This window comes from Amblyomma maculatum, chromosome 1, assembly GCF_055883805.1.
Source record: "Amblyomma maculatum isolate TAMU_Amacu chromosome 1, ASM5588380v1, whole genome shotgun sequence".
NCBI lineage: Eukaryota > Metazoa > Arthropoda > Arachnida > Ixodida > Ixodidae > Amblyomma > Amblyomma maculatum.
This window is the reverse complement of record NC_139344.1, coordinates 416,155,371-416,170,489: the sequence shown is the minus strand read 5'-3', so window position 1 is coordinate 416,170,489 and position 15,119 is coordinate 416,155,371.

Below are 15,119 nucleotides of genomic sequence, written 5' to 3'. Positions count from 1 at the left end.
GCTATCGCTAGCTAACCTCCATCTTGACAGGCTAATGGGTGCAAGACGGGAAGTCAAATGATATGGCACCACCAACAACGCTGAGCAAAAAAAAAAAAAAAAAAAGAAAAGACGGTTTCGTAGCAATTTTTAAGCCAAATATTGCGTGTATTATTTTTTTAGACATGTTTTTCGGTATTGGGGTTACGGTGACGGCTACACCTTTTCTAATGAAGAGTTGTATAAGCACTCGCGTAAAAACACTTGTAAAATGGGAGCAATCTTCACAACGCTCTGGTGCAAAATGTTCCCAGAGCATCTGCATTTTGCTGTTGCTGACGCAGTGGACAGCTTTTACATGATTAGGGAAGAAGTTCGCGCAAGCTTTCAAGAAAAGGACAAACACTTGTCGAAAGCACGTGCGTTAACTTTCAGCTCAGTAGAACGGGTTTGTAGGCAAGTTGATGGAACATCGCAAGGAACAAAGCCGCAGAAATGGTAGGACAGAGGAAAAGTGACTACATAGGGTGCTACTGCCAACTACAATATATTGAAACACATTTCACATATATGGATCAGAGGCGCGTTATCTGCGAACAATCACAAAGTTGGTCGAAACGTGAGGAAGCAATTGAATCCTAAATTTAGCGTTGCTATTCTGCACATGGATGGCATGAAAACCGTGCAAAGAAAATATAAATGTCAAGACCCTCAAAAACCGTGAAGGAGGAAAACAATCAACATGGGCTAGAAACCCTGCAGTCACGCAGAAGAAACGGTAAACAATTTTGGGGAGTATTGGTTTGCCTGCTCGGCAGGGAATTTGAATGATAATGGTTCGATGTCCGCTAAGGACAGGATAGTTTTAGCGCAAGTTCGTGCCGACATTTCTGCGTTCGATTCAGCCTTTTCGACTCTATTTTATTCAATGCGTATGCCTGTTTTTCTATGCTATAAAAGCATATAAAAAACATAATCCAGCATGTTATCACGAAGCACGTCTTCAAACCGGCACATCTTAACTTCTGGTACTATATCTAGAAAAGCCATCTCAGCGTTTGTAGATTACCCTTATCTCCTAATTTTCTCAGTTCAGTTCAGTCGTTCAGTCGTGTCCGACTCTTCGTGACCCTATGGATCATATCACGCCACGCTTTCCGGTCTCTCACTATCTTCCTAACATTCTATTCTATTTCTAAAGTAAGTTGTCGGTTCCTCGTCCACCAGTAAAGCCGAAATCGCTGAGTCATTGGTCGGAACCACCTCGAGCTCATGAAATAGGACAAGGATTCTGGCAAATATGTATTGATATAATTCCCGTATCATTACTACAAGCCAGTCCCAAACCGTGACAAGCTCAAACGCTAAGTCATCCCCAATAATATGTGATCGTCGAGGTAATTGGTTGAACGCGATCGAAAACGCTGCAGAGCAGAGTGCGTATTACGTCTGTGTCATTGTCTGATCTTCTGCGTTTTTCATTATCATTATCATCATTACAATCCGCATTGTTATGTGCCTGCCGCAACGCAAAACTCATGGATCTATACGGGCGTAGCGGCACGAACCTGCTTTCAGAGATTGCTAAAGCGACAAATGATTCCCAAAGCTACCGGCCAAAGAGTACCCCAGCTGACCATCACATCCTAAAGGAAATTCATACTACATCAAATGGAAATGTTCGTTCTTCAAACGATTGCGCTCGTCTAACTTAATTGGCTTCCAACAATTTCGCGCAGAGATGGCAAACAACTGGCGCGAAATATGGCTCCTCGCTGTGGCAATTTTAACTGGCGCAAGCTTTTCGCCAAGGCACATAACCGCAGTATAGTAAACAAACCAACAGCTACTGCAGCAGTAATATATGCTGATGTGGCAAAGACAATACTTCGCTCATTTGATGGTAATATTACAAGCGATACTGATCTTAGGTCTGTACGGACGGCGGCGAGGCTAGATGTCACCCATTACGTGATGAATGCGACCACATTACCCATTGTCGAAAACATAGACACTGTGAAGGGAGAGCTTGCAGTCCTCTTGAAACCAGAGTGGGTCCTCAAACATTTCAAATCTGACATCAGGCGCACTCTTCACAGATTTATCTCGTGCGAATGAAGGTTCAGGCGACTGAGCGCGAGTTTATGGGCCCACCCTAAAATAATCGGTGATTTTAATGACGTTTCACGACCTTAATTTTCAGCTTAACATTATGGTGGCGATTTCCTGGCTGCCTGCCCATGCATACGTTGAGGGTACCAAATGTTATTTTCAGAGCCTTTAATTTAAGCACCTCCCGATCTGTCCTATATGTACACCTTAAAAATAGCAAATGTAAGGAATATGCACAACATGTTGCGCATGCTGCGCAGGTTTCTTCTAGTGCTTTTGTGTGTATGCGTCTCTCCTCAGAGCAAAACTGTCACTCATCCTACACAAATCTGCTAGTTTACCAGATGTTGAAAACGCTGCACTTACTTTTATAAGCAAGTTTTAGAGAGCGGCAGTTTCATTTTGTGTGCTTATTTTCCAGTCGACCGTCCGTCCTCTTTTTACGAGCGAAGAGGTGGGGTTCTTTTCCCCTGTTCAAGAGACGGCCGATGCGTTGAGCAGCGCCGCAGCACGCCTCCCGATTCCAAAGAAGCTGCCGAGGTTCGGACAGGGATGGCTTCCTCCACGATATGTCTTGAGAGGAAGGTACTTTTACGCGTCTTCCCCTCTTCTGTATATTTGTGCGTTTTCGGAGCGTATTTATGTGTTTCAGTTTTACTCGAGTGTGTCAATTTTGTCACAAAGCAGAACATCATTTGCGCGGCCCAGTGCTAGTGCGTGTAAGGGGCGAGATCAGTGTGTATTCGAGCGTGTGCTCGAGTGGTGCGTTTAGCGAATCTGTGTTTTGTGTAATCTGCCCGTTGTACGTAGTGCACATATTCAAAACCAGTTTGCATGACTGTATCCTTTAATCTGCCTCTCAGTCTTCATGTACACGGAATTACTTCTACAGTAGCTAGTTATACAACAATATAAGCCGACAACTATTCTCGCTGCCTGATTTTCTTTTTTCAGAGAATGCGAGATATTTTACGAAGTTGTGAAGTTACTGCTACTCTTTTTGTAGTTCCCGGCCTTGCTTAGAACTGAAGCGTGTATTTAGTGAGCAGTATGTCTGCTTTCTGGTACCAAACGTTCATTCGGATAGCCGGGTTCGCGCAATTGCTTGACGTGATTGCAGATACTAGGGCTTACTTTGTGTTGACAGGCCTTCTATAATGCTTTTTTAAAGCTCATTACCGTAAGACGTCGCTTAACTAGTTTCGAATGCGCTGTATTAGATGGAAGCAGTAAATTGTATGTTTCAGGGGCGTAGACTCAACATCTGTGCCATTCAAATGTTAGGTTGAAGTCAAGGAAATGAACTTACTTCTCATTTGGCATTTCATGTGTAAGCTGCAGTGCATAAAGACATTCTCAAAAATAGTTATTGCATGACAGCATTCTTTCTGAAAGCTTCTCTCGGTAGCGTCAAAAATGGTTAAAAAAATATCCTCATATATAAAACGTTTTTTTCAAATTTGAATCTATGACCGCCCATTATGCTCCCGGTCAGCTTTGATTGGGTACAGGTAATTTTGTAGATGTGCCAAACACGAGCCAATACTTACGCACTTCTTTTGAACGAAGGGATTTTGCGCCATGTGATGAACGCGGACAGCAGATAAAAAAAAATTATTGATCTAAAAAGCCTCCTACAGAATGAAGCATTTTCAAATTACACCGCTCCGAATTTGTGAATACTATCTTCCAACGACTTCACTAAGCCTGAGTGAAGCTGCGAGAAATAGAGATCTGGCGCTAATTTAAAAGGCCTGAGAGTCATTTGCCATGGTCTAACCTGAAAGAATGCAGGCTTGTTCGACATCTGCGGCCAATAAAGTTGTATTTCTCTCTCTTTCGAGTTATTTATAACGAATGGACATTTGAAGGTCAACCGTTAATTTCTATTGCAAGTATGAGGGCGCATACATTTACAAGGTGTAACTTTTCGGAGAAAATTACTTTCTGCGAAACTTGCGGTTTGTGTCATTCTGTTCTGAAGGAAGAAACTTCTGATTGGCTTCGCCCGCACTTTGTTTACATTTTAAAACCCCTTTGATGCTTAGCTGTTCGCACGGGCTGCTTAGTCCATGTTTTGTCCGTCTTAGAAACCCTTTATTTGCTTAATACTTTTGCCTACGTGCAATGAAGTATCTTCTTTTTAAAAAAGTGTGGTACCGGCTATGGTCACAGTTGAAATTTCCGCTGGTATAGTGTTCCAGAAGTTCCTGTGACCCATCGCGCTGGTTTGTACGTCGCGTCAAGCTCGACCAAGAAAATCAAATCGGTGTGAGCGAGCTAAGATGTCGCAATGGCGCATCCGAATTGCGTACTCCGCGCGTGCAGTACTAATCGATGACGTCATCAACACATAGCAGTGTCTAGGGCATGGCTCGGGTAATGAGACACTTAGCGTGTAAACTTGATCGCGGAAAACCTACGTCGTGTCCAATGGCAGGGGAAGGGGGGGGGGGGAGGGGATAGGAGATGCCGGAATACCATCAATAACTTACGCTGAAAATCGTTTTGCAATCAGTGAGCATGGAAACAATAAAGCCGGAGCTTCTCTTAAAACTCCGATGGCGATTTTTTCTAGTACGTGTATGCACCAACATATCATAGTGTAAAGGAATGTCCTGAAATGTGATGGCAGTGCTTCCGTTATTAGGACATTTGTGAGAATTCGCGACTTTGAGTTTATTTCAATAAAACGCCAAATGCATTCATGTATAGCGCTTAGCGCACAAAATGACACACACACACACACACACACACACACACACACACACACACACACACACACACACACACACACACACACACACACACACACACGCGCGCGCGCGCGCACGCACGCACGCACGCACACACACAGACGTGCAGGAGAAATGACAGTCAATGGAGCAATTTGGCTAGTATGTCGAGACATATTACGTAGCATGTATTAGCTTATATGATCCGTAGTTTCCACTTTTTGAACGTTGTTTTTTGTGTGCCTGGTGGGTGTTTTGAATAAAGGCACCAACCTGGCCAACTAACTATCGTCCCTCTCACATATGTCTTGTGCGCAAGGTTTTAAACCTATCTACAATAACCAACTGGCCTAGCTGATGTTCCTCTCCTGGCTTAGAGTGTTTTTCTGCGCTATGAACTAGGTCTCGATGTAGTAATCAACTGTCCCATAGAGAGCCTCGTCAATGATCCAAAAGCACAATCTATCCGGATGCACAGCTTTGGCCAAAACGTCTGAAGCGAAAGAATTTTCTTTTTAGATGTAAAATGGAGCCATGATGGCAACATAATATGCAGATGGGATTTAAATGCAGGAAAATAGCTTTTTGGGAAAGCAAAAAAATATCCTGTGGCATTTCATAGACCATTATTTCAACTTCGCCACGACAGCTTCATTTTGCGACTGTGAAGAACATTTTTTGTTTTATAGATTGTGACAAAGACTATACGCAAATCGTTCTATGCGCGCAACAAGGGAAGCCGTAAGATGAAGAACACCATGATGAAGTGAATGCTGTTTTTGTGTCTAACCTAGGAGAAAGAAGGAGCGGAAGTATAGAAAACCGGAATGCTCGACGAAAACAAAAGTAAAAAAAGGCTCCTTAATTACGATTTAGCTCTAAGTCACAGTCTTGCCCGATTGGGGTTGTCACGAAAATCGCAGCCGCGTGTTCGCGGGGACCTCGTAGTACAGCTGCACTGGTGACCGCTCTTTCAGCCTCCAGGCAATGGAGGGTGCCTCAATTACTCCTTTCCCTATCGCGAAGTTTTGCAAGCGTCCACCTAGTGCCGAGGGCGGTCGCGGGCACAGCAATTAGGCGGCGCCTGGAATGGGCGTCCTCGGCATTCGTCTTCGCCGTCCACATTAATCAACCGTCCAGCTGGCGGTAAGCACGTTGTTACCAAAGAGGTGGAGAGTGCTGATCTAGTGTATCTGGTCCCCGCAGTATTGCTGTGACTTAATAAGAACGTTGCGGAAACAGCAGTGCGACAAATTTGCATTATGTTAGCCACTGTTCGGGGTTATCAAAAATCGACTGATTGGTGACGATTGATTGCTCCTCATATTTACAGGAATGTAGGAGTAGGTTTCACTGCCGATCAACGTGTTTAGTGATTTTCATGTAAGAATCGTGCTCTATGAAATAAACGGGTTTAAAAAGGTGCGCGTTGTTATTTTATTTTCCTCTGTCGGCTTCTCTAGCCGCTGTAGTGAAGCGAAGTAGGAATCCACTGTTTGCTAAGGCTGAGTTTGCCTCCTGGAAATTTCGCGCCTTTCAGCTCCGTCACTCTTCACTGTTTCTTTGCGGTGACAGCGTTTGTGAGCCGGTTATGTGTGGTTGTCATTATTTGTGCTGCGGTGGTCATTGAGCTCATGCAAGATGTCCCTGAATGTCTCGCCGGCGTTATCTTCAAAAAATATAAAAACTTGATTGTGCGTCATCCGGGCTAGTAAACCTCAGGTGTTCAAAAAGTTCACACGTCCACTTCTGGCTTCATCGGCTGGCTTAAAGTTGCATGTCAAGGTGATAATGGGTGATGAGTGTTGTCTCGAGTGTTCGGATGTATCTTGTGAGCTAAAATCGTCTTTGCGATCGCGTCATTAACTAGATTGAAAAGTGAACATACTCAAAATGGCGCTCTGATCAATTCCATCTTCTTAACGTCTGTACCTTTTTTTTTCATTAAATTACTTTGTCTCTTTATCTGCTTTGTATTAGTGCAGTTGACCCAACTGAATAAGATCTCTCATTTCCACTAAAACTCTTCTATATTGGATGAAAATGTTCTTTGTTCGACGATGAACTGCCGTCCCAGCTACTAGACTGATTGCAGCTAACTGAAACAGCTATAACAATCACAAAGTAGAATGATGATGAGTCACTATTGTTGAATGGTCTACCGTGTGGCAAAGCAATTTCATTACCTTTACCTAATGTATTTTGATAGATAACACACCTGTTGTGCTGAAAAAACAGTTCAAGCCAGCCGTCAAACCGCTGCATCTTGGGTGTTCAGTCGGGGCTATCCTTCGACCTCAGCGAAATCTTCCGTAATTGCCATATTTTCAGGGATTTAAGCGCCCTCAACATACAGTAAGTTGGCCATGCTATCGCGCTGTAAGCTTAAAGCTCCTTAAGCATTTTCCAGAATTTTCATTGTGTTTCAAAACTAAAATCATGTAACAGTGCTTGATTCAATGCCGCCGGAGGAACGTTTATTCCATTTTGCAACATGCAGCAAAGGCGGCTCCGTTTTAATTTATTTTAGACCACGACAGTGTATTAAAGCAAACCTCTGGTTGGCCATTGTTATATAAGTGATACTATTGCCACTCAAACCTCCTCGCGTCGAGCTCGGCTGCCTTGTTTGGCCCGTATTTAGGAATTGACTTCGTCCTTAGATCGGCTTCTAGCCGACTTCGGGCCAACTACCACCGATTCATTGCCGGCTTTAGCAGCCCTGAACCTCTTGTGACCCATGCATGACCCTCAGTTCAGCCATGGCAAGCTACTTTTACGGGAAATATTTTAGGTACCCATCTAGTACTTGAAGCAGGTGCCGAGTTAAAATTTGAAGTTTCACAAACGTGTATACGGTGAAGTATACGGTGAAAGGAAGTCATTTTGGATAAGGGCCCTGCAGGGATTCAAAGTGTCGAACGCATCCTTTCTATTTTTAGGATACAAGGAAAAGAACTTACTTTTACTGATGAACTACCTGTGGGCAACAAGTTGCAGTTTCTAGATTTAAATATCTCCGACCAGCAACAACTCTCCTTGTTCGCCATCCGGAAAACTAATTGTGGCAGTTTCCGGAGGTCAAACTGCACTCTGCGAACGTACTAAAAGTCCTCCTGATCGCCCGTATAATGTCATTTTCGGTTCCGCTAAAGATTTATTGGTCAAAGGTTTGATTGATACAGAGCCTGTAATTTGTGTTACTCACGCTGATTTGTGCTACCGCTTACGAAAAGTGTCGACACCATATGATGGACCTGAGCGGCATGGAATCAATGACGTTCTTCGGCGCCCTTCAGCAAAGTGCACTATGCGAGTTGTTATTTTGACACGCAATATATCTTTTTTTGCGTTATCGCAAAAACTGCGCCTTTCTTGATTTTATTTCACACATTTTCGAATATTTTCTTCCCAGAGTACTCTAAAGGATATCGGAAACCACATAAAAGTGAATTTAGGCTATGGAGGCTTAAGAATGTGAATTTGCGTGAAGAAAAATTTTATATTCTAAAAATTATGAAATCCAACATAAATCTAGGAAACACGAGCGCTTATATTTTGATGTCGAAATTAATAGGAAGAGTACACGGTGCTCTTTAGTTTATTATCAAACGAGACGTAATTTTGCTAGGTTTCCTGTAAAGTTATTCGGCCTGTATTTTTGACAAGTGCGCTGCAGTATGGCCATAATATTGCAGTATAATTTTGTCTGCGTTATTACACTCATTTCAATTTATTTATTTATGAGCTTCTTTATTGTTTGCTTATTCTCTTTTATAAATTGTTCGGTTTTGCATTCATTACATGACCTTCGTTACACTTTTGGTTAACAATAAAACGTTTTCTTCTTCTGCAATTTATGTCTCGATGATGTGTTTGTGTGGACGCCTTCCATTTCCATGCCTCGCTCTCCCGACCTGGTTAATACCTCTGAATAAGCCTTCGAGGAAAAGTGTAATGATTATAATAATGATTGTTACTTCATTACGTCTATTCTGTATCTATTCTACTTTCAGATCTTATGTTCTTGATTCCTGTGAGTTGTGTATTTATCCTATTTTCAGATCGGCGGTTAATAATACCAGCTTGCATACCGCTGAGCACAGCAATTCAACGTAAACATGGGTTGGCTAACATCATAACTTGAAATTCATCTTGTTTAGCGCAACAGGATATGACACACAGTAAGAAGACAACTTGAAACTTTGGAGGCATTCTTTATCAGAAAAGCGGGTCAAGATTGTGTTAGTGACACCTCAGTTGCTCTGTACAATGCAGAGACGGAATTGCTTTCGCCCCACGTGTAACCACTTTCTGCGTGCTGTACTCAGATTACTTGCTAGACTGTGCGCGCGCAGGCCTGTGAGTATATATATGCTTATAAGGAAAGGAAAAAAACGCCTGTGCTGTACGCGTCTTCTTACTGTGGGTCCTGTTCTTTTGCGCTAAACAAGATGAATATTTATAGTGATCACCAACTAGCCTAACAATTAACGCTTTTAAGGTACAATCACGACCTTTACTGCAAATAACTGCAAAAGCGTCTGTTAGTAAGAAATATTTCGTTAAGTAAAAAGAATATTGGCTTTCACTCGACGCACCGGAATAGAGCGCCAATCCTTAAGACTTCTTCTTTCCTTTTGTGCATTTCTGAATACGTATTCCAATATTTTAGCCTTGTCCTACATGATGGTCGACTAACAAAGCGGACAGTGGAGCCTAAGTTTCGACTGATCACCGCCAGTGCTTCATCCCCTATAGTTTTTCGACACATTTATCGCTAATGAAAACAAAGCTACAGGTGCCGTTAGCTAATAAGAAGTGGGCCTCTTCCTAGCCCCTGCATATCAGCGTAGCTGAGGGGTGTGAAAATGCCAGTTGACTTGGTTGTTCAAGGGCAATAAGATATTGCACTTGCAATAACAGCTAAATATCAACAACGTAAACAGAATATTACGTTCACAGTCAGCACGATTGCTATAGCGCTGTTTACAGTCCCTTTGTTCTGCTGTCCACACTGAAGAGCTGCCGCAGTAAGAAAAATAGGTAAACATTTTCGTTTATATCGAAATTTATCCCAGTATAGCTCACTGGGACATGGGTTCCTGTACCCACTTCGAAAATACCGAATGACAAAGAGACTTGCACCTTCTAATACAGCAAGATCAACCGTGAGAGCATTTTCCATTCTTTGTGAGAATGGTGCGCAGTCGGCAGACAGCGTCTGTTATTCAAAGATGAGCAGATTTGTTTAAAATGCGTCCCTAAAACATAGACGAAGACTTGTTGAAGTAAGGAAGAAAACAGTCCAGTCAATGCAAATTTAGCCCTCTTTCCTTTCTATGTTGCTTAGGAGCACAAACAAACAAAGCATGCTTCAAGTGGCAGCGCATAATACATGAGGCCGAAACCACTGAGCGTGAAGCGGGGGCGATAAAAACGGTCTCTGCATCTGCTGTGTCAGCTCTAAGCGAATGCATTATACATGAGACGTCACACCTACATCGAGGACTCTACTTCACTTTCTGCCGCCAGGGCGAAAGAAGAGCTGATATCAGGACATGAGTCAAGCTGCTGACGGCACAAGTAACATAAACAGCAGTTGCAATTAGTGTTTAGCTGCATTTTAAGCGTATTCCTCTATAACCACAAAAGGGAAAACGTTTTTAACATACTTTTCAACATATACTTTATTTGGCTAGTAAGGGCAACAACTTTCGGGTGCCGGCTGAGACTCATGGTCTGCCTAAATGCGAGTATTGCGAGTAAATAAGGCAACACAATACATTAATAATAAAACTTCGTGGAACGATAAATGTCTTACTTTTTAGACATATCACTCTACTATCTATTAATATGCACCATATCATACAAAATATCTACCACATGATCCCGTACCATGCCATACGAAACAATATGATACCGACCCAGCCAGTGCGGCGCCGTGGTTAGGGTACTCGACTACTGCTCCCAAGGATGCGGGATCGAATCCCAGCCTCGACGGCCGCGTTTCGCCGGAGGCGAAAAGCCAGGCGCCCGTCTGCTTGCGCTGTCAGTGCACCTAAATAACCCCAGGTGGTCGAAATTCCCGGAGTTCTCCATTACGGCGTCTCCTGTAGCCTTAGTCGGTTTGGGACGCTAAACCCCACGAACCATCAATATGATACCGCAAGCATATATATAATGCTTTATGGTTAATAGTGACCAGTGACACGAATAAAGTATAAATTCTTAGCGGTTACTGTGCTACTCTTACATGATAGCAAATAATACCGCGGCATATCATAGCGGGCTACAACATGGCATAATTTAAAATTGCATACCGTAGCGGTCATGGCATGCCCTTTTTGTATTAATCTAATAAACTATACAATTCAGTTCAGTTCAGTCGTTCAGTCGTGTCCGACTCTTCGTGACCCTATTGACCATGTCATGCCACGCTTTCTGGTCTCTCACTATCTTCCTAACATCACATAACTTCATCTGCAGTGCCTCGAGGATGCCATCTAACCATCGCGTTCGCTGCCTACCCCTTCTCCGGCAACCTTCAACCTTTCCCAACATCAAATCTTTCTCCAGCGACTCCTCTCTTCTCATCATATGATCAAATTATCTGAGCTTTAAAAAACTATACAATACCATATAAAAAATACACAACAATGGTATATTTTGCGTCATAAGGCTTTACATGCCATATTAGCATACCGTAAATATACCACATACCATACCACAATACTCTATAATATGCTTACCAAGTAGTACCAAGGACGTCATAGACGTAACAAAATGATTGTCCCACCTGCATGGTGTTGTCAATCATTGGATGATCGAAATGACTAAAAAATAGATTGCGACACCGCGGAGGCTCGGTGCTTAAAGTGCTCGCGCTCGATGCGTTTTTTTATGAAGAGCAAAAGTAAATCCCATGGTTACTGGACGCTTTTAGTATACTCTAAACTCCAGCTGATCGACATTGATCTGGAACATTCACGCACACATTCCGCATAGTTGGCGTCGGTTTGTAACGTAACAAACAACTCTACACAGTGGCATCTGCCAGTGTGTCTAACCAAGGGGAAGCGTAGCAGCATACATGGCATAACCAGCCATTGGTTTGGATACATAGGACAAAGTGAAGCTTCGAGTGTATTCAAGGAAGTGCAAGAACGTAATAGAAGCAGTGTTAAAATGGTGCTGCTCAGATTGTATATCACCCATTTCCATATCCCAGCTGATATTCTCTATATTTAATTTACACCGACTCTGTTTACAATGAAATTGTAATGCGGCTTATGGAGCTAAATGGCTGTTCTTGATAAATACTTGAGTAAGTGCACGCGTTGGTATGCAATGCATGCCGATTAGAGGTTCTTGTCAGTGAAAGAAACAAATTCGGCTATTGCGGAAGCTTGCTGAATTACGGCGGAAGAGCATGTGCAGGCTACAGTGTGTAGTTCTCTCGCAACCCCTGATATGCCTCCCATATGCGTCACAGTAGCTCAGCGGTCGACCCACCCTCAGGCGTCTCACCGAAACGCTGTATGACGCCTACATTATGTTTTATCCTATCCTCTGGACCATTAACTTCCCTCAATAACCCGGTATCTGGTGAGGTGAGGAAAGCATCCTTTACTGAATATTGAATATCTATATGTATATGGCGGTACACAATAATTCTTAAGAACTAGCAGGACTCGGTTTAAACATCATCCAGGTGGTCACCAACCACACTGCGGACGCAGTTCTACTAATGTGTCCAGTGACTGATCCATTCTGCTTTTCTTTCTGCACTCTGTGACCACTATATTCACCTCAAAACAGAAATAATCGATACATTTTTGCTCTATTAGATAGCAGCGTGTAAGGTGTCATACACATTGTGCATTTTGCTTCTTGCGACTGTTATATTATTACAAGCGCCACCCATCAATCCTTTAGTGTTTAACCAATAACGGCCATTCCGCAATAGGAGTCGGCCAAAGTGCCAAGTCAACCACTTGCTATTGCGTCCGCTTCGTCACGTCTGCCATAATCATAATTTTCAGCCATCCAGGTATAATGTTATGTCAGAGATAAACTGGCATATTGTAGCCTCGGCCCTTCTGCGACGTGGCAGTAGAATACGTGAAACTTGCGGGTCCCCCTCATTCAACCACCTAAGCATTTCGAGCCGGCAAGCAATTGCGTGGAAGCGTGGTCATACTGGAAGGTCGCCTACCAGCTTTATGAAGCAGCGTGTGAATATAGCACAGTCTTAAACAAGACGAGCACTGGTAGTTAACGTGCTTGGTCCAAAAGCGTGGAGTCGATGAGATATCCTGTTTTTCTCATCCAGCCAAAGGTCCGCCGACAAGCGACTCGGTAGCAGGCACTTTTGCAATGTGTCACAAGAGGTACCTTGCATACAAGACTGTGCCGTAAAGAACCGCCGTTTCAGCAGCAGATATTAGAAAGAAAACCAGCCGAAGGACGAGTTCTTAGCTGAACTTCAGCATAACGTGGCAAGTTACGACTTGAGTGACAAGCGTACCCACCTCCTGGGCGACACAATTATCGCTGGTATCCTGACGCAACACAACGAGAAGGTCTCTTCCGCGAGAGAGAGCTACTCCTGGAGAAAATCAACGCTACGGGCAGAGCGACGGAAATTTCTAAGCAGTATGTGCTTTCGCTAGGAACGGCCGCGGATGGACAACAAACAAATATTGATGACCTGAACAGGAAATACAAGCAAGTTTGGTAACCAGCAGCTGGAAATACCCAACAGTCGAGAAGACAACCAGCACGTCAACAGAGAAACAGCGTAAAGAAACATTGCCTCGGCATACAAGTGGCAAGTTTAAACTGGTCCACCTGGTACTCGCGTGGGAATTTTGGACACTGCGCGAGTGTCTGCCACCAGAAAAAACCTTGTGATGCTTGTTAGTCGCACAAGTTCCGAGAAATTACATCCAACTTAAAATCAAGGCAGAAGACTGGCCAGAGCCGCGGCCCTTCTGCGGAACTACGGAAAAGTGAGGGAAGTGAGCTTCGTGGACGCTGCCTAGTATCAAGACGATCGACGATACGCTATTACGGATGTCAACACTGTCGGAGCGCTTTTACACTCCACCAGCATAAAGTCCCGACGCTGTGAAGCGGCCGAAGAATTCGCCATCGCACTTGCTATATCTGATCCCGATGGCGGAATCGTTGTCAGCCACTCGTTCACAGCAATAAAGAATTATGCCTAGTGGAGAATATGCGCAGAGGCTAGCAGAATAATCAAGAACTTGAAAGTCTCACCGGACAACAAGGTCGGGCTAGTTTTATTCCAGCCCACATGGGGAACGTCTCTCCGCATATCACCATCTTCAACGCAGTCGCTCACTCCGTAGCACGAAGTCTCACTTACTGTGCCGGAGAGAGTCATGTGAAAGAATAGGGAGAGAGAGGATGACGAGCTTTAATGACTTAACCAAAGCCTTCTACCTGACCGCCAGACCTTTCCTCCGCCCAGCAGCAACCTATACAGAGCTGAGGCAATCGCGAGGAGGCAAATACAAACAAATGCACACCCGAAACCACACCAGTAAAACAGGATTTACCCCGAAATATATGACGCCGACCATACAAGGTCTGCAAGACAAACATAGCAACACTTAATTACATACTTTGGGAATGCAAACACAATTGAAAGGCGTTAATCCCGTAACCCTCTCGTCGAAGAGGTCACCCGCTATGAGCAGCTACAGCCTCAGTGACCAACTCTGTGGCGTCCAGCAGGCACTCATGGTGGTGAAGAGACAAGATCTCGACGTTACCTCGTGGGAGACCTAGTCCCGTCGCGCTAACTCCTGCCGGACATCAAATAAAGTTATTCCTCCTCATCCTGGCGCTGAACAAGATGATGTTGACCAATAATCTTGTTCGGATGCCTCACTGTACACATTATAGAACACACATCGCCAGACTGGTTCGAAAGCGTCGAAGTGAACTGACGGAACGTGAACTTTAATTTGTATACACAGGGTCTGATATGAATATGCTGCCGGAGTAGCTAGTATTCAAATCGAAGCTTTATCCAACTGTAACATAAAAAAATCCATGGCCACAACCTACTTAGGTGAGCAACTCGAAGCTATATAAATGTGAGCTTTCTTGCTCTGTGAAAAACAGTGTATTCGAAATTGTGATTGTCAAAGAAAGCATCAAGCCTATACTTCGAGGAGCTACATGAACAGGACTAAAAGAAGTATAGATTCTCAGGACCATCACCACCAGAAGAAGAGCAAAACACTTCGGTTTTCAAAA